The sequence below is a fragment of the Colletes gigas genome, unplaced genomic scaffold, assembly GCF_013123115.1.
Source record: "Colletes gigas isolate AHSC1104 unplaced genomic scaffold, ASM1312311v1 Colletes_gigas_Sc00015, whole genome shotgun sequence".
Lineage (NCBI taxonomy): Eukaryota > Metazoa > Arthropoda > Insecta > Hymenoptera > Colletidae > Colletes > Colletes gigas.
The window spans coordinates 1,887,651-1,911,956 of NW_025106644.1; the positions used below are offsets into that span (position 1 = coordinate 1,887,651).

Genomic DNA, 24,306 nt, shown 5'->3' on the forward strand with positions numbered 1-24,306 from the left:
CAAAAATGATTATAATTGACCCCTGCAACCGAAAATAATTTTTCCAGAATAATTTGAAATCTTTTTTTTTTACCGAAAAAGGGGACTACCCCCTGTCGATTTTTCTTTGAAATTTGTTTTTCATTTTTAGTAATTTTGTTTTACGCTCTACAGAAAAGTTGTCTAATACTTTTTTGTACATACTCATGAGCTCTACTTTACAAAAAAGTTTCATTGAAATATATTCACTATGGTAGGAGTTATGGCTGTTTGAAAATTGACCCATTTTTATGGGGTATTTTCTAACTTTACGGGGTCAAGGAACAACTTTTTCAGTATTATTAAAATTCCTACATATTCTTGACCAAAATACGCGTAGTTTGCCGTTTGGAACATTAAAATCCTTCTATCCATTCAGAAGTTATGTCATTTTAAAGATACGCGGGAATTTTTGGAATTTTGTATGGAATTTTTTTCTCGAAAATTTCGAGATTGTGATTTTTTTCGGTCCATAGAAGTAATTTTGTGCGTTTTCCCAGCAGCTCGAAGTCTCGAAAATATTTTCCACGTACTTGGACTTTAAAATTCGAAATATTAAGGAAGATCTAGCACTTTTGCCCGAGCGCGGCTCAAGTATGCAAATGTATACGGCACTGTTTGTCCCAAAAAGAGAACACGTGGTTTTAGCATAATAACCAGCTTTAGTAAAACCGTTGGATGATGGAGATACCTAGAGACGAAGCATTTAGTCAGTCATCGCGTTGGAATGGCAGATTAATTACGTGTAGCTGTAATTATCTCTCATTATCTCCCGGGGGCTCTAAAGTCGTTCTCGATATCATATTTCTCAAAACGTTGGCTGGCATAGCATTCCAAGAGCAATTTTAAACACAAATTATAGGTACGAAGGGAAAAGAATTTTATCATCCATCTTTTATTTATTTAATTAATGTGGATTTTAGTATAGAAAATAAAAATAATAATTAGTGATGCTTCATAAAAATAATTATTTGAATAATTTTGGTGGAGCAAATGCAGTGATTATGATGAAAAGAAAATTTATAAACTATATTTTATTTAGTAAATAAATTTTGCATTAATGTAGTAAGAAATTATGTAAATAAATTTTAGTATAAAAAATAAAAATAATGGTTCTTGATGCTTTACAAGAATAATTATTTCAACAAAGTTGAAGAATCCAATACAGTGATCACAAAAAAAAAAATTCCATTTTTCACAAATTAAATAAATTTTTTCCCAACACAATTTTAAAAATTAAAAATAAAAACAGTGTCCCAATGCCTCAGAAAAATAATTGTTCCAACGAAACTGGAGCAAACACGTTGATTATGGCCCCAAAGGAAATTGATCATCCATCAAGGATCCCCACCCACGCGATCACGAGCGCGAGCAGCGACGTTTCAGAAGCCTTCTGGAAACTTTTTTACGCCCCCCCCGTCCACTGCCGTTTTCCACATTGACTTAATTCGTAATTTCCTTGCAAACGGGACCCAGGCAGCTTCGGTATCCGAGGACAGAGCGTAATTTGGACGAAGAGCGCGTCGAAACGTCTACGGGATCATATTGGCGGGGATCGATCGCTGGATATCGCTGGATTTTCGTCGACTTGTACCGTGTTCGCGTAAATGTCCCCGTCGTTACGTCGAGGAGACGTTTTTTAGCGAGTCGTCGGCCGCGTTTCGACCTGGGAATCCGTTTGCGCCGCGGACCGATCGTTCGCGGAGCGATCGTTCGCGCTGAAAGAAACTGCATCGACTCTACGCTCGTTCTCGACGTCAGACGCACGGAACAACGCGGAGAAATATCGTCGCGATTCCCAGCCGGAGTTATTGAGTTATCGAAGCCTCGGAGAAGCGACAGTTGCGCCAAAAGGAGCACGAGGACCGAATTTGCTTGAGAATTTTACCCAGGATATCTAATTTTTTAAATTATTAACGCTGGTTGGAGGCAATCGTTCTCCTCTGATCAATTTTCTTTTGAGGAATTTCTATGCAATAAGCAGGGAACCAATTTCAATATTTTCTTTATTTTCTTTAGCATTATTTACAATTTCACAAATATTACAATTCTCCTAGTGTAATTAATATTAATAGTAATATTGTATTTTTATATATTTTTAACCACCGACAATAAACAGGGAAAACAAAAATTATAATCTATGTATTTTTATTAGTATTTTAGAATATAAGAAGCTACTAATTGTAGACTTCTGGATTCTGATTTTTGTACATTCTTAGTTACAGTGTAAAAGGTTTTTTTAAACTATACAAAATCTCAAAAAACCAGTTACTATATTTTGATGGTATATGTGAATTCAAAGTGACGGTCACCGGTGACCACCGTAGCAATCAACGTGTTATTTTAAAATTGTGACTGTTATTTTATAATGTATCAAATTAAAGAAGCTTTATTTGTAATTTTACAACATTAGAATCTTTCCATTGTAAATAATATTGCATCACGTTGTGAAGTTCAACCTGACGGTCACCGGTGACCACCGTGGCAATCAACGTGTTATTTTAACATTGTGACTATTATTTTACAACATTCCAAATTAAAGTATTATCATTTACAATTGTACAACTATTACAATACTCCCATTCTAATTAATATTCCAAAAATTGTGAGTTCAAGGTATCGGTCACCGGTGACCACCGAGACAATCAACGTACTATTTTAAAATTGTGACTTTGTTATTTTACAGTGTTTTAAATTAGCTTTATTTATAATTTCACAATTTTAGAATCTTTCCATTGTAAATAATATTGCATCATGTTATGAGTTCAATGTGTGACGGTCACCGGTGACCACCGTTGCAATCAACGTGTTATTTTAAAATTGTGACTGTTATTTTATAATGTTTCAAATTAAAGAAGCTTTATTTGTAATTTTACAACATTAGAATCTTTCCATTGTAAATAATATTGCATCACGTTGTGAGTTCAACCTGACGGTCACCGGTGACCACCGTGGCAATCAACGTGTTATTTTAAAATTGTGACTATTATTTTACAACATTCCAAATTAAAGTATTATCATTTACAATTTAACAACTATTACAATACTCCCATTCTAATTAATATTCCAAAAATTGTGAGTTCAACGTGACGGTCACCGGTGACCACCGCGTCAATCATCGAGTTTTAACGAATTAATTCCTACTGATTCCGTTCAGTCGGATTTTGATCTCGATAAACTCGTGGTTCAGCGATGTTTTAACAAGTTGATCTCGCGAAAAACGAAATTCTCCCATTATCTCCGGTGGAATTCGAAGGAAAGGAGGCACGCGAAAGTCTCGAGTCTCTGTCGGGAAACCTCTCAATCCGCCACTCGTGGCTTCTCTCTTTCCAGCGAGAGGCCACGGTATTCGAAGAACGCGGGATAACATTGAACGTAATTCGTGGTTTCCTTTACGCGGCGCGAGTCGGTCGGTCGACGCGCGTCAACGAAATTGCGTTCTCGGGGAAAACTTACCTCGGTGAACTTCGTCCTCGTTTACCCGAAACATTCAATCATTTCGCGTGGCGAAAGTAATGTACAGGAGTCGCGAAATTTGATCGAGTTGCACCTCCTTTATGGTTGATATCGCAAAGAAATAACTTCGAAGGACGTTCTGTGACGAGCAACTAACAGAAATAAAAGAAATTGAAATTTGAAGCTTATTATATTTTAAAATACTTTAATTTAGAACACTGTAAAATGACAAAGTCACAATTTTAAAATAGCACGTTGACTGCCACGGTGGTCACCGGTGACCGTCACGCTGAACTCACAACATGATGCAATATTATTTACAATTGAAGGATTCTAACATTGTGAAATTATAAATAAAGCTACTTTAATTTCGAATATTGTAAAATAATAAAGTCTCCATATTAAAATAACAAAATTGTTACGGTGGTCACCGGTGACCGTCACTTTAAATGCACAATGTGATGCAATATTATTTACAATGGAAGGACCCTAAAATTGCGAAATTGTAAATAAAGCTAGTTTAATTTAGAACACTGTAAAATAACAAAGTCACAATTTTAAAATAACACGTTGATTGCCACGGTGGTCACCCGTGACCGTCACTTTGAATTCACATATACAGTATTGTCTCTATAGAAGCGACGCTCTCGGGGCTCAACGCTCGGCTATATCGTGGACGAGAAACGATTCTTGATACTTTGTTGACGCCTACTGGAGGCGGCGAGTATAGAAAAGAACAGCGAGCATATGACAAAGAGGGACTGAGCGGCCGAGCATCGCCGAATTTGCTATCGCTTCCTTCGCTTCGGGTCGGCTGTAACGAAACACAGGCGATGTTTATGCGAGCCTATACGAAATCGGTGTTCTAATTCTGACTTCTACCTCTCTTGGTAGAGGTCGCAGAATGAAATACTGATTCTGTATAGGCTCGCGTAAACATCGCCTGTGTTTCGATACAGCCGACGTGGAGTCACTTGAGCGATGCATGCCTTTGATTTCTTATTGCGTTAGTAAATAGGACCTAAATTGTATATCGTATTTGGTGTCATTTTAATCAGAAAAGTGTCACGAATATGTTGATGAAGTTTGAAAAAAGGAAGAACAAAAATAAAGATGAATTTCGTTGTTGATTTAATATTGTATATGTACTAGTTAAATCGTGTCATAACTTCAGTACATATATGTATGTATCGATCGTTTACTGCAATAGTGATATAACCCGAAAAGATATACATAACTTGCGAATTTAAACTGTTTAACCAACTTATTTTACTCTGAGTTGTCTCACGATTTCGGCAAATAAATGATAGGCCAATTAAATTACAATTCCTTTTTTCAGATGAGGATACACTTTAAAGAAAGGTCAAATGTATATTATAATTTATGAAAAACAATAATAAAAATTATGTTGTACTTGATCTTAGTTAAATCAGAAAACTGTCACAGACATGTTAAAAGTTTCAAAACAAGAAAACGAAAATAAAAAATTTGTATTATTGCACTAGTGTTGCCTTAGTAATTTGAGCCCGTATCGTATGACAATGTTCGACGACCGACTGTCAAACGCGCCGCTATCTTGGGGAACCGCCCATAGGAAGGCATACTCGCCGATACAGCGAGTGCTTAGTTCTAACGGTACGCAGTGGGGATAAGTAGAGGGGATATGATATTTGCCTATATCGTGGACGAGTTCCGAGCTTATATAGAGAAAATACTGTATCATCAAAATATAGTAGCTTGTTTTTTGAGGTTTTGTGTCAAACTAAATAAATCACACAGATTTTAATATTTGCTTTTTCTTTTTAGGTTGGTAGTTAAAAATAATTAAAAATACAATAAAAATATAGTAGTTAGCTTTTTACAATAGCTCACTATGCTTTAAAATACTAATAAAAGGACACAGACTTTAATATCTGCTTTTTTTTTTTAGAAATATCGTTACAAAAATTTTTAAATATTATGAGGCTATAATTCTTAGTTTTTCGAGGTTATGTATGGTTGCATTTGTTCGTTTCTAGTAATTTGTGTGTTGCTTACGCTTCGAGTGCCTGGCTTTCCCCGGGATTAGTGGAAAAATACAATATGTATGTACCAGAGTTTATCCGGGTTAGAGAGTTAAGTAGTTAAGGACATAACCCGAGTTAACTCGGTTTTGATGTAGTTTGGAATATCCGTTATCCCGAGTTAACTCGGACCCACTGACCCACTTTAAGTAAGTTATTCAAAAACGTGTATATTCATGAGCCTCGATGCTCGTTTTTCGTTTTCCTGGCAAAAACCTATATTGGACTAGTATGAAGAAAATAATATTATACCTTTTCCTCTTTTTACCATCAACTACTTCGATATATTATCCTTCTTTGCGAAATAAATAAATTTTTGAATCTCACAATACTATAAATTATTTGTAAAATTAAATCTCATCAGTCAATAAAATATCAATTTTATTTTTTAATAAAAACTGAATTTTAAATAGTGAAATTTTTATTTTTATTAACAGAATTAACGAAATGGAAATTTTCTATATTGTCTCAACCCCTAAATATAGTAATTAGTATTTTTCTGTATTTCCTATATTTTTGAATATTGATTGCATTCTATAATTATTTGAAATGTTATTTCCTAATAAAAATTGAATTTTAAACACTGAAATTCACATTTTTATAAATAAAATTAATGAAATTGGAAATTTTCTACATTGTCTCAACCCCTAAATATAATAATTCGTATTTTACTTTATTTCCTATATTGTTGAATATTGTTTGCATTCTGTAATTTTTCGAGATGTTATTTTCTAACAAAAATTGAATTTTAATAGTGAAATTCATATTTTTATTAATAGACTTAACGAAATGGAAATTTTGTTGTTTCAACCCCTGAATATAATAATTCGAATTTCACGTTATTTCTTATATTTTTGAATATTGATTGCATTCTGTAATTTTTCGTGATGTTATTTTTCAATAAAAACTGAATTTTAAACACTGAAATTCACATTTTTATAAATAAAATTAATGAAATTGGAAATTTTCTACATTGTCTCAACCCCTAAATATAATAATTCGTATTTTACTTTATTTCCTATATTGTTGAATATTGTTTGCATTCTGTAATTTTTCGAGATGTTATTTTCTAACAAAAATTGAATTTTAATAGTGAAATTCATATTTTTATTAATAGAATTAACGAAATGGAAATTTTGTTGTTTCAACCCCTGAATATAATAATTCGAATTTCACGTTATTTCTTATATTTTTGAATATTGATTGCATTCTGTAATTTTTCGTGATGTTATTTTTCAATAAAAACTGAATTTTAAACACTGAAATTCACATTTTTATAAATAAAATTAATGAAATTGGAAATTTTCTACATTGTCTCAACCCCTAAATATAATAATTCGTATTTTACTTTATTTCTTATATTGTTGAATATTGTTTGCATTCTGTAATTTTTCGAGATGTTATTTTCTAACAAAAATTGAATTTTAATAGTGAAATTCATATTTTTATTAATAGAATTAACGAAATGGAAATTTTGTTGTTTCAACCCCTGAATATAATAATTCGAATTTCACGTTATTTCTTATATTTTTGAATATTGATTGCATTCTGTAATTTTTCGTGATGTTATTTTTCAATAAAAACTGAATTTTAAACACAGAAATTCACATTTTTATAAATAAAATTAATGAAATTGGAAATTTTCTACATTGTCTCAACCCCTAAATATAATAATTCGTATTTTACTTCATTTCTTATATTGTTGAATATTGTTTGCATTCTGTAATTTTTCGAGATGTTATTTTCTAACAAAAATTGAATTTTAATAGTGAAATTCATATTTTTATTAATAGAATTAACGAAATGGAAATTTTGTTGTTTCAACCCCTGAATATAATAATTCGAATTTCACGTTATTTCTTATATTTTTGAATATTAATTGCATTCTGTAATTTTTCGTGATGTTATTTTTCAATAAAAACTGAATTTTAAACACTGAAATTCACATTTTTATAAATAAAATTAATGAAATTGGAAATTTTCTACATTGTCTCAACCCCTAAATATAATAATTCGTATTTTACTTTATTTCCTATATTGTTGAATATTGTTTGCATTCTGTAATTTTTCGAGATGTTATTTTCTAACAAAAATTGAATTTTAATAGTGAAATTCATATTTTTATTAATAGACTTAACGAAATGGAAATTTTGTTGTTTCAACCCCTGAATATAATAATTCGAATTTCACGTTATTTCTTATATTTTTGAATATTGATTGCATTCTGTAATTTTTCGTGATGTTATTTTTCAATAAAAACTGAATTTTAAACACTGAAATTCACATTTTTATAAATAAAATTAATGAAATTGGAAATTTTCTACATTGTCTCAACCCCTAAATATAATAATTCGTATTTTACTTCATTTCTTATATTGTTGAATATTGTTTGCATTCTGTAATTTTTCGAGATGTTATTTTCTAACAAAAATTGAATTTTAATAGTGAAATACATATTTTTATTAATAGAATTAACAAAACTGGAAATTTTCTACATTGTCTCAACCCCCAAACATAATAATTCGAATTTTACTTCATTTCTCATATTTTTCAATATTAACTGCGTTCTGCAATTTTGTGAAAATTAAAATTAGCACATAAATGCATAAATATCCTCAGTCTAGTGATTAGGTATAGCCCACCGGTGGTTCAATATACGGTGAATCATGGCAGTTTAGCAGTACACATTAGAAATCCCCGAGATTTGGACGCAATATCGGGGAATGCATGATATATGTTCAGCAAATTAGAGAGTGGATACGAATACGATGCCAAGATCACGAAACGAGGATATCCTCTCCGGGGAGCCGTTATTTAGCGTGCGCAAATTAAAACAAGGATCCAGCACGCCCCGTCTAACTCGACTGAGACGTTCGTGCGTGTTAATAAACATTTTGTTTGCGTTGCACCGGATCCTTGGATTATTTAAATCAGACCATAATTGCGTGTCTAGCTGGGAAGTTAATTATGCGAGAAAGTTTAAGGTCGTCGACGTAGTCTAATGAAAAATTACACTTGTTAATTTCCTCGATGATGGAAATTGAAAAATAGGAAAAATAGCAATTTATAGAAAGCTGGAGGTTATTAATTTTGATCGATGGATGTGTTTTTTATTATCTTAGAAATCGATGGACTTTGTCAATTTTTTTAAATATTTAATCTGTAGATGCAAATTTATGATATTGACAAAAATTTTTTTTTGATAATATTTATGATGTTGTTTATTTGGTATATTTATTTATTAATACAGTGAGAGCTAGATCAAATGTATTATTTATAACTATATAAATTAAAATTCGTCTTAGTATTTATTTTTGCAAATTTAATTTATTTAAATTCATGAATTCTGTTCAATTTTGATTTTTTTTTAACGTTTCAGCTTGAGAGCTAATTTTTTATATTGTAAATTCTATTCATATTTATTTAGAAACGAATTTTTGACGAAATTATAATTAAATTTGCATCAATATTTTTATTTATAGAGACAGTCAATGTAAAATTAAAATAATAAATTTCCTTATATTTAATTATTTATGAATTTTCAAAACACATATTATTTGCATCAGTGAAATCAGTGGACTTTCACTGTCAATTTTGTTAAATATTAAATCTGTACATAAAGTAGTAAGTCGGAATAACTCTAGATGGCGCAGAAACAAATGGCGCTTTACTTCTAACAAGCATTTGGTTTTTTGAGCTTTTGTATAGTTTAAAAAAACGTTGTACAGTGTGTAATCAGAAACCTGAAGTCTACAATTAGCAACTTATTATAATAAAAGAACACAGACTTCAATTATTTGTTTTTTTTTTTTTAGGTTGGTGATTAACAAATATTAAAAACTACATAAAAATAAGATATTAATAAAGAAATAGAGACATTAATATTTGCTTTTTATTTTTAGAAACGTGACTCAAAATATTCAAAAATATAATCGAACTATAATATTTGCTTTTTTGTGGTTATGTAAAGTTCAAAAGGACATGTGTACTGTTGATATACTAAATCTCCTCATATTTAATTATATAAAAATTTTCAATACAAACATCATTCGCACTACATTTAAAAAAAAAAGAAAGATTGAATCAATCTCGAAATAATTGACGCAACCTGTAGCGCGCTGGAGACGTTCGAGGAATTCTTCGAGGGAATCGATTGTCCCGAGCGACGCCGTAAGAAAGAAGAATTCCGGAAACTCCAGGCGCGAATCCTCGGATGAATCGGTGCCGAGGGGTAGTTCCGATTGCTCGTTAAAGCTCTACGCGATAGAATGGGTTAATCGTTGCATCGATTCGAACGGGTGTTTAAAGTCGTTTAACGCCTCGCGCGGATCGTGAAAGTAGACGGGAGTTGAACAAGTCGTTGAATCTCGCGATTTTTACAACAGCGAAAGCGCTCGAGCCGGAAGCTGCTTTTGTACAGGTGGAACAAGTCAATTGCCACCTGAAATAACTCTGTATTTAACGATTCATCCCCCCACCCCTCACTTGGAAAACTATTTTATGCAATGTGTGTGTCGCATTCGAAGGTACTTCACCTTTTCTTTGGTGGTCTTAAAAAGTGGTCTTAAAATACCTGAATATTGTGGCCATATCTTTGGTGGTCTTATAGTGGTCTTAAAATTCCTGAAGAGTGACCTTTTCTTTGGTGGTCATTAAAGTGGTCTTAACATTCCTGAATATTGACCTTCTCTTTGATGGTCTTTAAAGTGGCCTTAAAATCCCTGAATATTGTGACCTGTTCTTCGATGGTCTTAAAAGTGGTCTCAAAATTCCTGAATATTGACCTTTTCTTTGGTGGTCTTAAAATTCCTGAATATTGACCATTTCTTTGGTAGTCTTTAAAGTGGTTTAAAAATTCCTGAATAGTGACCTTTTCTTTGGTGGTCTTTGAAGTGGTCTTAAAGTTCCTGAATATTGTGACCTTTTCTTTGGTGGTCTTTAAGTTGGTCTTTAAAGTGGTCTTAACATTCCTGAATATTGACCTTTTCTTTGATGGTCTTAATAATGGTCTTAAAATTCCTGAAGAGTGACCTTTTCTTTGGTGGTCATTAAAGTGGTCTTAACATTCCTGAATATTGACCTTCTCTTTGATGGTTTTTAAAGTGGCCTTAAAATCCCTGAATATTGTGACCTGTTCTTCGATGGTCTTAAAAGTGGTCTCAAAATTCCTGAATATTGACCTTTTCTTTGGTGGTCTTAAAATTCCTGAATATTGACCATTTCTTTGGTAGTCTTTAAAGTGGTTTAAAAATCCTGAATAGTGACCTTTTCTTTGGTGGTCTTTGAAGTGGTCTTAAAGTTCCTGAATATTGTGACCTTTTCTTTGGTGGTCTTTAAGTTGGTCTTTAAAGTGGTCTTAACATTCCTGAATATTGACCTTTTCTTTGATGGTCTTAATAGTGGTCTTAAAATTCCTGAAGAGTGACCTTTTCTTTGGTGGTCATTAAAGTGGTCTTAACATTCCTGAATATTGACCTTCTCTTTGATGGTCTTTAAAGTGGCCTTAAAATCCCTGAATATTGTGACCTGTTCTTCGATGGTCTTAAAAGTGGTCTCAAAATTCCTGAATATTGACCTTTTCTTTGGTGGTCTTAAAATTCCTGAATATTGACCATTTCTTTGGTAGTCTTTAAAGTGGTTTAAAAATCCTGAATAGTGATCTTTTCTTTGGTGGTCTTTGAAGTGGTCTTAAAGTTCCTGAATATTGTGACCTTTTCTTTGGTGGTCTTTAAGTTGGTCTTTAAAGTGGTCTTAACATTCCTGAATATTGACCTTTTCTTTGATGGTCTTAATAGTGGTCTTAAAATTCCTGAAGAGTGACCTTTTCTTTGGTGGTCATTAAAGTGGTCTTAACTTTTCCTGAATATTGACCTTCTCTTTGATGGTCTTTAAAGTGGCCTTAAAATCCCTGAATATTGTGGCCTGTTCTTCGATGGTCTTAAAAGTGGTCTCAAAATTCCTGAATATTGACCTTTTCTTTGGTGGTCTTAAAATTCCTGAATATTGACCATTTCTTTGGTAGTCTTTAAAGTGGTTTAAAAATCCTGAATAGTGACCTTTTCTTTGGTGGTCTTTGAAGTGGTCTTAAAGTTCCTGAATATTGTGACCTTTTCTTTGGTGGTCTTTAAGTTGGTCTTTAAAGTGGTCTTAACATTCCTGAATATTGACCTTTTCTTTGATGGTCTTAATAGTGGTCTTAAAATTCCTGAAGAGTGACCTTTTCTTTGGTGGTCATTAAAGTGGTCTTAACATTCCTGAATATTGACCTTCTCTTTGATGGTCTTTAAAGTGGCCTTAAAATCCCTGAATATTGTGGCCTGTTCTTCGATGGTCTTAAAAGTGGTCTCAAAATTCCTGAATATTGACCTTTTCTTTGGTGGTCTTAAAATTCCTGAATATTGACCATTTCTTTGGTAGTCTTTAAAGTGGTTTAAAAATTCCTGAATAGTGACCTTTTCTTTGGTGGTCTTTGAAGTGGTCTTAAAGTTCCTGAATATTGTGACCTTTTCTTTGGTGGTCTTTAAGTTGGTCTTTAAAGTGGTCTTAACATTCCTGAATATTGACCTTTTCTTTGATGGTCTTAATAGTGGTCTTAAAATTCCTGAAGAGTGACCTTTTCTTTGGTGGTCATTAAAGTGGTCTTAACATTCCTGACTATTGACCTTCTCTTTGATGGTCTTTAAAGTGGCCTTAAAATCCCTGAATATTGTGACCTGTTCTTCGATGGTCTTAAAAGTGGTCTCAAAATTCCTGAATATTGACCTTTTCTTTGGTGGTCTTAAAATTCCTGAATATTGACCATTTCTTTGGTAGTCTTTAAAGTGGTTTAAAAATCCTGAATAGTGACCTTTTCTTTGGTGGTCTTTGAAGTGGTCTTAAAGTTCCTGAATATTGTGACCTTTTCTTTGGTGGTCTTTAAGTTGGTCTTTAAAGTGGTCTTAACATTCCTGAATATTGACCTTTTCTTTGATGGTCTTAATAGTGGTCTTAAAATTCCTGAAGAGTGACCTTTTCTTTGGTGGTCATTAAAGTGGTCTTAACATTCCTGAATATTGACCTTCTCTTTGATGGTCTTTAAAGTGGCCTTAAAATCCCTGAATATTGTGGCCTGTTCTTCGATGGTCTTAAAAGTGGTCTCAAAATTCCTGAATATTGACCTTTTCTTTGGTGGTCTTAAAATTCCTGAATATTGACCATTTCTTTGGTAGTCTTTAAAGTGGTTTAAAAATTCCTGAATAGTGACCTTTTCTTTGGTGGTCTTTGAAGTGGTCTTAAAGTTCCTGAATATTGTGACCTTTTCTTTGGTGGTCTTTAAGTTGGTCTTTAAAGTGGTCTTAACATTCCTGAATATTGACCTTTTCTTTGATGGTCTTAATAGTGGTCTTAAAATTCCTGAAGAGTGACCTTTTCTTTGGTGGTCATTAAAGTGGTCTTAACATTCCTGAATATTGACCTTCTCTTTGATGGTCTTTAAAGTGGCCTTAAAATCCCTGAATATTGTGACCTGTTCTTCGATGGTCTTAAAAGTGGTCTCAAAATTCCTGAATATTGACCTTTTCTTTGGTGGTCTTAAAATTCCTGAATATTGACCATTTCTTTGGTAGTCTTTAAAGTGGTTTAAAAATCCTGAATAGTGACCTTTTCTTTGGTGGTCTTTGAAGTGGTCTTAAAGTTCCTGAATATTGTGACCTTTTCTTTGGTGGTCTTTAAGTTGGTCTTTAAAGTGGTCTTAACATTCCTGAATATTGACCTTTTCTTTGATGGTCTTAATAGTGGTCTTAAAATTCCTGAAGAGTGACCTTTTCTTTGGTGGTCATTAAAGTGGTCTTAACATTCCTGAATATTGACCTTCTCTTTGATGGTCTTTAAAGTGGCCTTAAAATCCCTGAATATTGTGACCTGTTCTTCGATGGTCTTAAAAGTGGTCTCAAAATTCCTGAATATTGACCTTTTCTTTGGTGGTCTTAAAATTCCTGAATATTGACCATTTCTTTGGTAGTCTTTAAAGTGGTTTAAAAATCCTGAATAGTGATCTTTTCTTTGGTGGTCTTTGAAGTGGTCTTAAAGTTCCTGAATATTGTGACCTTTTCTTTGGTGGTCTTTAAGTTGGTCTTTAAAGTGGTCTTAACATTCCTGAATATTGACCTTTTCTTTGATGGTCTTAATAGTGGTCTTAAAATTCCTGAAGAGTGACCTTTTCTTTGGTGGTCATTAAAGTGGTCTTAACTTTTCCTGAATATTGACCTTCTCTTTGATGGTCTTTAAAGTGGCCTTAAAATCCCTGAATATTGTGGCCTGTTCTTCGATGGTCTTAAAAGTGGTCTCAAAATTCCTGAATATTGACCTTTTCTTTGGTGGTCTTAAAATTCCTGAATATTGACCATTTCTTTGGTAGTCTTTAAAGTGGTTTAAAAATCCTGAATAGTGACCTTTTCTTTGGTGGTCTTTGAAGTGGTCTTAAAGTTCCTGAATATTGTGACCTTTTCTTTGGTGGTCTTTAAGTTGGTCTTTAAAGTGGTCTTAACATTCCTGAATATTGACCTTTTCTTTGATGGTCTTAATAGTGGTCTTAAAATTCCTGAAGAGTGACCTTTTCTTTGGTGGTCATTAAAGTGGTCTTAACATTCCTGAATATTGACCTTCTCTTTGATGGTCTTTAAAGTGGCCTTAAAATCCCTGAATATTGTGGCCTGTTCTTCGATGGTCTTAAAAGTGGTCTCAAAATTCCTGAATATTGACCTTTTCTTTGGTGGTCTTAAAATTCCTGAATATTGACCATTTCTTTGGTAGTCTTTAAAGTGGTTTAAAAATTCCTGAATAGTGACCTTTTCTTTGGTGGTCTTTGAAGTGGTCTTAAAGTTCCTGAATATTGTGACCTTTTCTTTGGTGGTCTTTAAGTTGGTCTTTAAAGTGGTCTTAACATTCCTGAATATTGACCTTTTCTTTGATGGTCTTAATAGTGGTCTTAAAATTCCTGAAGAGTGACCTTTTCTTTGGTGGTCATTAAAGTGGTCTTAACATTCCTGAATATTGACCTTCTCTTTGATGGTCTTTAAAGTGGCCTTAAAATCCCTGAATATTGTGGCCTGTTCTTCGATGGTCTTAAAAGTGGTCTCAAAATTCCTGAATATTGACCTTTTCTTTGGTGGTCTTAAAATTCCTGAATATTGACCATTTCTTTGGTAGTCTTTAAAGTGGTTTAAAAATCCTGAATAGTGATCTTTTCTTTGGTGGTCTTTGAAGTGGTCTTAAAGTTCCTGAATATTGTGACCTTTTCTTTGGTGGTCTTTAAGTTGGTCTTTAAAGTGGTCTTCAAGTTCCTGAATGTTGTGACCTTTTATTGGTGGTTTTTAAAGTGGTTTTACAATTCCTGAATACACTTTGACCTTCTCTTTGATGGTCTTTAAAGTGGCCTTAAAATCCCTGAATATTGTGACCTTCTCTTTGATGGTCTTTAAAGTGGTCTTAAAATTACTGAATATTGACTTTTTCTTTGATTATCTTTAAAATGGTCTTAAAATTCCTGAATATTAACCCCCCTTTTTGGTGGTCTTTAAAGTGGTCTTAAAATTACTGAATATTAACCGCCCTTTTTGGTGCTCTTTAAAGTGGTCTTAAAATTCCTGAATATTAACCCCCCTTTTTGTTGGTCTTTAAAGTGGTCTAAAAAATTCCTGAATATTGCCCCCCCCCTTTTTGGTGGTGTTTAAAGTGGATTTTTTTCTTAAATGTTACTTACAAATCGAGCCTGTGTCTATGTATAAGAGCTTCTCTGGACTTACCTGGAACAAAAGAAAATTCAGAGTTACATGTTGTGTTAATTTTCACACTGGATTAGTTTAATAATATTTATTCACGGTTTTTGTTATGGTTTGGGTAAGACCACTATTAACACGAATATATTCATAGACTCATTATTACTTTAATAGTACTTGAAGACTACATAGTGTAACTTTTACAAAATGAAAAGAGTACAGCGAAGGTTCTAGTCATTGAGCGGGGAAGTCCCATTCGAATCCGTCTCATAGATGGCGACACTGCATTCCTCAACAGTTTTATATTTGCAATAAAACATATTAATTGAACATTTCCAGGGAATATAAAAATAAATAGAAGATGATACAATATAAATATAGTGTAAACATTTGTCAATAAATTTTATAATAATCGAACACTTTCAGGGATAGAAAAATAAATACAGTGGAAGATGATACAATAAAAATATAGTGTACCTAGTTATATCTCTAGTTATATCCTAGTTATAAAAAATTCCTCCCTCATTAGATCAGTGAATAAATAAATTCTGACCAGGTTTATTTCGCGAAACATAGCAAGTATCGAATGATACTTTCTTTCGAGGGATTCTCGAAGCCCCCAGACGCAACCATGTTCCTTTTTTCAATATTTGCACAGAATCCCGATTCGATTATCGGTAGCCACGTAATTCGACGAACAATCGTAAACAAACACCGGAACAGGAATTATTTCAGCCACTCGATCGAACGAATTATCTGGAAACTGCGACAGTATACAGGGTGAGACACTTAGTCCAGTATGTTTTTCTCGGTAAAGAATATTTTTCTCGAAAGTACGTAGGATTTCGGGGGTATGTCTATCCATCAAAAATGATTGTTATTAACCTCCTTAGATAAAAATAATTTTTTTAGACCGATTTGAAATTTTTTAGTTTCACCGAAAAATTTGTCAACATACTCGAATTTTTTTCTCGAAACTGAGTAGGATTTTGGTGGTATGTCTATTCACCAAAAATGATTGGAATTGACCCCCGCAACCGAAAATAATTTTTCCAAAATGATTTGAAACTTTTCATTTTCACCGAAAAGTTTAGGGACTTCCCCCCTGTCGATTTTTCTTAAAAATTCGTTCTTGATTTTTAATAAATTTGTTTGACGTTGTACGCAAATGTTGTTTAATACTTTTTTGTAGGTATCCATTAGCTCTACTTCAAAAATAAATTTCATTGAAATATATTCATTATTGTAAGAGTTATGGTCGATTCAAAATTGGACTACTTTTATGGGGTTTTCCTAATTTTACAGGGTCAAGGAACAACATTTCGAACATTTTTGGAATTCCTACATATTCTTCACCAAAATACGCGTTATTTGCCTTTTTAAACATTGAAATCCTCCAATCCGTTCAGAAGTTATGACATTTTAAAGATTCGCATGTAATTTTGGGGCAACATTTCTGGCCATAAATTACATTTTCGGTAAGGAATTTTTTTCTCGAAAACGCGCATGATTTCGAAGGTACATGTAATGACCAAAAATGATTGCAATTGACCCTCGCAACCGAAAATAATTTTTTTTAGAACGAATTGAAAGTTTTCAATTTTGCCGAATTTCAGGGGAATCACCATTCATGGTCAGACATTGTATTTTCGGTAAAGAATTTTTTTCTCGAAACTGCGTAAGATTTCGGGGGTATGTCTCTTCACCAAAAATCGTTGCAATTGATGGCCCCAGGTAAAAATAATTTTTTCAGAACGATTTAAAATTTTTTAATTTCGACGAAAAATTTTTGCACCTACTCGAATTTTTTTCTCGAGACTGCGTAAAATTTCGGGGGTATGTCTATTCACCAAAAATGATTGTTATTGACCCCCTTAGCTAAAAATAATTTTTTCAGAACGATTAGATATTTTTTAATTTCGCCAATATGGCAGTCAGATTGGGCCACGAAAGTCCATGAGGTGTAAGGTCTCTACTCCTATACCTCGTCTATGGTGAGAACCACCATCGTGCGCACGCAGCTGTTCGCAGATTGCCGTTCTGCAGACGGAACTTTAAACGCTAATAACTTTCTACCAAAGCCTCAATCAACAAATTAATATTCTTGATTTTCGTCTTATTTTGGCCTTTAGAATCTCCCCTTAAAATTTTTCCCAGCGGTGGTCCAACACCCTGTGTACATTGACAACATATCCACGCCCCCGAACAAAGGGATCGACGAATCGAGTTTATTTTTTTGTCGCAAGGAAACGTCTGCTACTCGTTTGGGAGGGGGGTGGGGGGTGGGGGGCGCTAAGAGCTTTTCCTCCGCCTGGTCGAGCTTGCCAGGGAAGTTTGTTTCGCGGTTTTGAGACGGGGAGAATAAAAGTTTCCCGTGGCATCGATTTCGTCGGACGAGACTAGCGGAGACAGGCTCGTTAAACCGAGATCAGGGCTCTCTCCGTTTCCACTTCTTCTGTGGGCGTATATACAGGGTGTTCGGCCAACCCTGGGAAAAATTTTAATTGGGGATTCTAGAGACCAAAATAAGACGAAAATCAAGAATACTAATTTGTTTACTGAGGCTTCGTTAAAAAGTTATTAAAGTTTAAAGTTACGCCTGTGAAACAGCGCACGCAGCTGTACGCAGGTTACGCATCTACAGACGCAACTGTTAATAACTTTTTAACGAAGCCTCAATCAACAAATTAGTATTCTTGATTTTCGTCTTATTTTGGCCTCTAGAATTCCCCATTAAAATCTTTCCCAGGGTTGTCGAACACCCTGTATACGTTGGTCTACGTTGGGACTTCGTGAGCACTCCTTTCCCCGGACCACGGTCCTCTATTAACGCAACACCGACGAGTTTCTGCTTTCCACCCTTCCCCGTTGCCTTTCGTCGCTCCAATGCGCCGCGAAACTTTCTTCCACGGCTCGAGATTTGTCGAAACGCGACGAAATCGATGGGGGAACCCCGATCAAACGACGCCTCGGACTCATCTCCCGCGGAAAAATTATATTTTACAAATTTTTTTCAGTGGGAGAAATTTCAATACTGGGATTATAGAAACTACCTAGATATTTGTTTATTTATTTATTTATAAAAATTAAAAATAATAAAATAATAAAATTAAAAAAATAAAATTGGATTTTAATAAATAATTACAAAGAGATGCCAAGTGAAGAACATTTAAAAGGGTTATGGAAGCCATAAAATGTTCGATGGTGATAATAAATATTTGTTTATTTATTTATTTATAAAAATAAAAAATATTAAAATTAAAAAAGCAAAATTGGGTTTTAATAAATAATTACAAAGAGATGCCAAGTGAAGAACATTTGAAAGGGTTATGGAAGCCATAAAATGTTCGATGGTGATAATACAAAATGACGTACCATTCTGGAAGGAACATTAAATGTAAACTATATGATAAAGGTAAAACACTCTTTGAGAGAGGCCTTATAAATAATCGAATAGTGCATCCATTATAGAATCAAATATTTATTTTTTCAAATAACCCTTCGAAGAAATAATACAATATTAATATCATATTATACGATCCCTCTACTCTTAACCTCTTCTATATATCAATAATTATAGTTACTACCCATATCAATTCTAAATTCGTACATTAAATTTTTCAAATTTCATTCTAATTCTAATTTTTCTGCACTTTGTTGAGGAATGCAGTGTCGCCATCTATGAGATCGATCCGAATGGGACTTCCCCGCGCGACAACTAGAATGTTCGCTGTACTCGATGATGTTACATTTTTTATTTTTGTGGTCCCATAGAATATAAAACTGTTTCGATAGTAATACACACGCACGGGAATTCCCCGCGACTGACTGGCGAGCTCTACTTGGAGGTTCCCCTATGGTCGACCAGTACTCCAACGTAAATCGCCATCTTGCGGCCATATGCACGCCACAATTTTCTAAAAGTTACACTATGTAGTCTTAAAGTATTATTAAAGTAACAATAAATCGATGAAAATATTCATGTTAATAGTGGTCTTACTCAAACCATAACATCGATCAAAAGAATACAAAAAGGTTATGTGTATTGGGAGTTCCCCTATGGTCGACCAGTACTCCAACGTAAAGCGCCATCGTGTGGCCATAACATCAAACGAAAGAATATAGAAAGGTTATGTGTAATGCATAAGCAAAAAATAACCCCAATATACTTCCAAGAAACAATACAATATTAATATTATATTATACGATCCCACTACTCTTAATCTCTCTCATCTACCAATAATTATAGTTACTTTCCATATCAATTTCGAATTCGTACATTAAATGCCTCAAATTTCATTCAATTTCTAACGTTTCTGCACTTCGAGCGAAAGAGTACGGAAAGGTTACGCCGTATGCGCGCGCAGCGAGAGCAGACGCGCATGCGCGGGCGCATGGCGCGCGCGATTCGAGTGGTTCTCCGTTCCCATTGCACGAAATCGATATTATCGCGGGCGGTAACCTCAAATAAAAAATTAATCCCGAGCCTGACAGGGGTAAGAGAGCCCGTTACACGAATAAATCGCGTTAATTCGAACGGATTATTAATCCTCTTGGCAAAACCAGCGGAGGCGATTCCGAGTCGGGCAAAGTTTCGATATTAATACCTTCCACTGATAGCGGTGCCCGCAGACTTACGTCGCTCATTCGTCTCTGTTAACTCGAAGCGTTTCGATTTCCCCTTACTAGTAACGCCAACAACAGTTGTTAATTATAATTTTAAATGGCCTCCGTTACATGTTCCGGTTTACAGCGGTGGCTTTATTAACGCCGAACGCCGCGATTCTCGTCGGTCGGGAAATTTAGTAGCGAAACATGTATGGACGACGTTCGAGCTCGCGGCATGGAACAAACGAATTCCAGGAAAAGTATCGTACACGTGTTCGGGGTAGCGATGGGAACGATTCTTTTGGTCAACACAATTCGAAAAAAAAAAATATATGTATATATAGATTTGTACAAGCATACAATTTTGAGTGTTTTATAATTATTTTGAATAAGTTATTTAGTAAAATTAGACGAACAATAAAAATTAACAATAATGAAAAGCAGAAATTTTTATTACGACCTCTTTTAATTATGAAAGCAAAATTTTTAAATTTATTTTAAAAAACTAATATTAGAAGCAAAATATATTTTTGAATTCAATAAATTTTAAATTTCTGTGTATATATTATATATATTTTCAAATTCAATAAATTTTAAATTTCTGTGTATATATTATATATATTTTCAAATTCAATAAATTTTAAATTTCTGTGTATATATTATATATATTTTTGAATTTAATAGAAAATACATTTAAAAATATATGTAATATATATATATATATATATACAGAAATTTAAAATTTATTGAATTTAAAAATATATTTTGCTTTTAGTAGTTGTTATAAAATGAATTTAAAACTATACTTTGTTTTTGAAATTAAAAGAGGTTAGGTACACAAAATTACAAATCTCTGTTTTTCGTTATTGTTAATTTTTATTGCTTGTCTAATTTTGTATCTTGGATTTTTATATCTAACCTCTTTTAATTTTAAAAACAAAATATATTTTTAAATTTAATAGAAAATACATTTAAAAAAATATATACAAAAATAACAAAATTATTTTCTATTAAATTTAAAAATATATTCTGCTTTTAATATTAGTTATAAAATAAATTTGACAATATATATAGAAAGAATAGAATTATTTTGTATTAAATTTAAAAATATTCTTTGTTTTTACAATTAAAAGAGGTTAGGTACACAAAATTACAAATATCTGTTTTTCGTTATTGTTAATTTTTATTGCTTTATGACCCTGAATTATGAAACAAGGCTGATTTAAAATAATTATAGAATATTAGGAAGTGTTTGATTGTGCAAATCATGCATAAATGATGAATTTTGTCCAAGAAAAATATTGCATGGTCACGATTTGTCGATAAAATTGTATTAATTCTGTCTATGGACGTCCTCGAACGATCTTAGATTTATCGTGACGTGCAATTATCGTGCCGATGTCTATCAATTATGTCAAGTTTGACATCTGTTTGGTTATTGATGGGGACAAGTCGTTGGATCAGACATTTAGAGTTCAGCCATCTTGAATAAATCCACGTTTCTTTAGATTTATTTCCATTTAACGATTTTATTTATTAAGCAAAACTGAAAAAATAAAATATACTTGAAATAAAGCAATTTTAAATTCTAACCTAAATTTTTTTTAGAAAATTCAAAATTTTGTTTTTTTCTGAAATTTGAAAATTTGGAAAATTCTTTATAATCTTGGTATTTAACCCAGAATTATCGAGCCCACTGAATTTTGAAAACTGCCATACTCTCTCAAATTATTCACAATTTACAATAACCAAAAAAATAAAGGTAAAATAAAATTTCTTATTTAACAAAATCAAAAATAATAATAAGATATAATTATCTTATTATCCAAGATATTATCGTCCAAGATATAATTATTAAAAATTTTTAAAACAGAATTTCAAAAAATTTTCGAAAATTTAAATTTGAGAAGAAAATTTAACCATAACAAATTCCAGAATAACATTAAAATAATTCTACCAAATTAATGATGGGTGAACGAATATAATTTGATATTTTGAAAATTAATTACAACATCAAGTTTGTACGTTTCATCGTTAATTTTGTAATAATTATTCGAAACAATTTCTGCCATTGTTTCGTTTCTAAGTTTTCATTTTTCACACACACGATTATTGAGATAAAAATTTATTAGAAATAGTAATTTATATACACGTTTATCTTGACACAATGCTTAGTCATTGAATAGCTTCTGTATTAACGAGTATGTCAGAGGTTCTCAAACTCTGAGTCGCTGAATGTTTCCAATTTTCGAGGAAAACACCTTACTAACTAATTCACCAGCAATATTCAGAAAAAAACGCCATTTCTTTTTTGCAACGTCGTATTTTCGAGGACCAAAAAATTCAAGATAAATTTCCACCATTGACACGTGCACCAAATTTCATTTTGCGTTGATAATATTTCCTCAGAAAATTAATTTTTTAATCGAAGAATTATTAAATATTCTTTTAGTTCTAAATATAGAAAATCGCCCATTTATGTGGAAATTTACAATTTTTTAAATATTTTCTCTCTCAATTTCAAAATTATATTTTTGATGTTAATAAGAAATCTTTTATTTTTTTTTTAATTTTATTGACGAATAGTTTTGAAATTGAAAAAGAAAATATTCTAAATATTAACTAAAAAATATTGAATAAATCTTCAATTAAAAAATGGATACACTTTAAATAATGTAGACTTCCATATATGTATGTAATTTTACAATACTAATTTATTTTTAACCTCTCTTAACTTCAAAATTATATCTTTAAATTCAATAATTATATTTTTTATTTTTATTTTTCATCAATACAATTAAAAATAAAAATTTAAAAAAATATAATGATTAAATTTTCAAATATAATTTTGAAGTTAAGAGAGTACAGGAATAAATTAGTATTTTCCATGGGCTTCTGAATGGTGTATAATTATGCAATTTTTAAATATAATTTTGAAGCTGAGAGAGGTTAGGAATAAATTAGTATTTTCCATTGGCTTCTGAATGGTGTATAAAACATACTAGTCGCCTTCTGTGTGTTGTTGACGCAAAAGATCGGTTGGAAACACGATATATATACTAACTCGTTACGAAATCACTGTATGGTAACTTAATGTTAACAACTAGCAACGTGGAATACAAAATCATGGATGCTTATAAACAGTTACACCCCTTTGTAAACAAACCTGCACAACAGAAAATTTAAATATACACCCATGGTAACTAATTCACCAGCATTGCAATAATAGAGGCTGATTTTATAAGAATCGAGAGAATTTTTAAAAAAGAAACAAAATTTGTAAATTTGAATTTTGTATATGAGAAGCTCAATAGTGCCAAGTTTGAGAAAACATGATATTTTTATCCCTCAAAAGACTCACAATACTGCTCATATAAAAAAAATATCACATTTTCAAAATAATTCAAATCTATATTTTTTTTCTTCAGATTAATTTGTTAAATAAATATTATTATTATTGTAAAAGTAGACGAAGATGGAAAGGTGAATTAATAATAATAAATAAAATAAATTCTGTATATCAATTCATCTACAGAGTGTTCGGGAAACCCTGGGAAAAATTTTAATGGGGGATTCTGGAGGCCAAAATAAGACGAAAATCAAGAATACCAATTTGTCGATGGAGGCTTCGTTAAAAAGTTATTAACGTTTAAAGTTACGCCTGTGAAACGGGAACCGCGCGCGCTGTGAGCGCGGAGCTTTAAATGTTAATAACTTTTTAACGAAACCTCTATCAACAAATTACTATTCTTGATTTTCGTCTTATTTTGGCCACTAGAATCCCTCATTAAAATTTTCCCCAGGGTTCTCGAACACCCTGCATACACAGATGACTGAACTTGTTAAATAAATATTATTATTGTTGTAAAACTAGACGAAGTTGAATTAATAATAATAAATAAAATAAATTCTGCATATCAATTCATCTATAAATTATTTTTTTTTAATGTCTACACAGATAATTAATTTGCAAGGTTTGGGAACCCCTGGGGCACATCGTGGATCGAAGCGAACGAATCCCCGCGAGCAACGACAACGTAATTTACACCGGGGGGACAATTACAGCGGGGCCAGCTGTAGAGGTTACTTCTGTCTACGATGCACAGCCGAATGATTAAAGGCCTGTCGAGCCCGATGGCATCTGCATTCCGCGGCCGCGCGATATATCCTCGCGGCGGGAACGTGTATCGAGACAGTTCGGGGCTACGAAAAAGCCCAAGGTGGCTGACTGACGGCCGCCGCGAAAATAGAACGAGTACGCGGCGCTTTTAACGAGCACCAGAAATAATTGGCGTCTGCGGATGACGTAGTTGAAATATTTCGAGAATGATACGAGTATTGCCTCGCGGGCGCGACTTAATAATAGACGGCCGTAACAGCGTCGGGCTCCAGCGACATCCGATGCA

At 32.7% G+C, this 24,306-nt stretch overlaps 1 protein-coding gene and 1 long non-coding RNA gene across 4 annotated transcripts in view; both read right to left on the reverse strand.

Moving 5' to 3' along the window:
- Nucleotides 1-24,306, reverse strand: part of LOC122400008 (cysteine-rich motor neuron 1 protein) — a 653,650-nt gene that overhangs the window by 285,183 nt on the left and 344,161 nt on the right. The window lies entirely within an intron of this gene.
- Nucleotides 1-24,306, reverse strand: part of LOC122400009 — a 251,400-nt gene that overhangs the window by 91,671 nt on the left and 135,423 nt on the right. Inside the window, exon 3 of one of the 2 annotated variants that reach the window (XR_006259317.1) lies at nucleotides 13,803-15,319. The exons of the other annotated variant lie outside the window; for it this stretch is intronic. This is a non-coding gene — a long non-coding RNA (uncharacterized LOC122400009). Of the gene's footprint in view, nucleotides 1-13,802; nucleotides 15,320-24,306 lie in introns of those variants that run through there. 2 annotated transcript variants of the gene reach the window in all.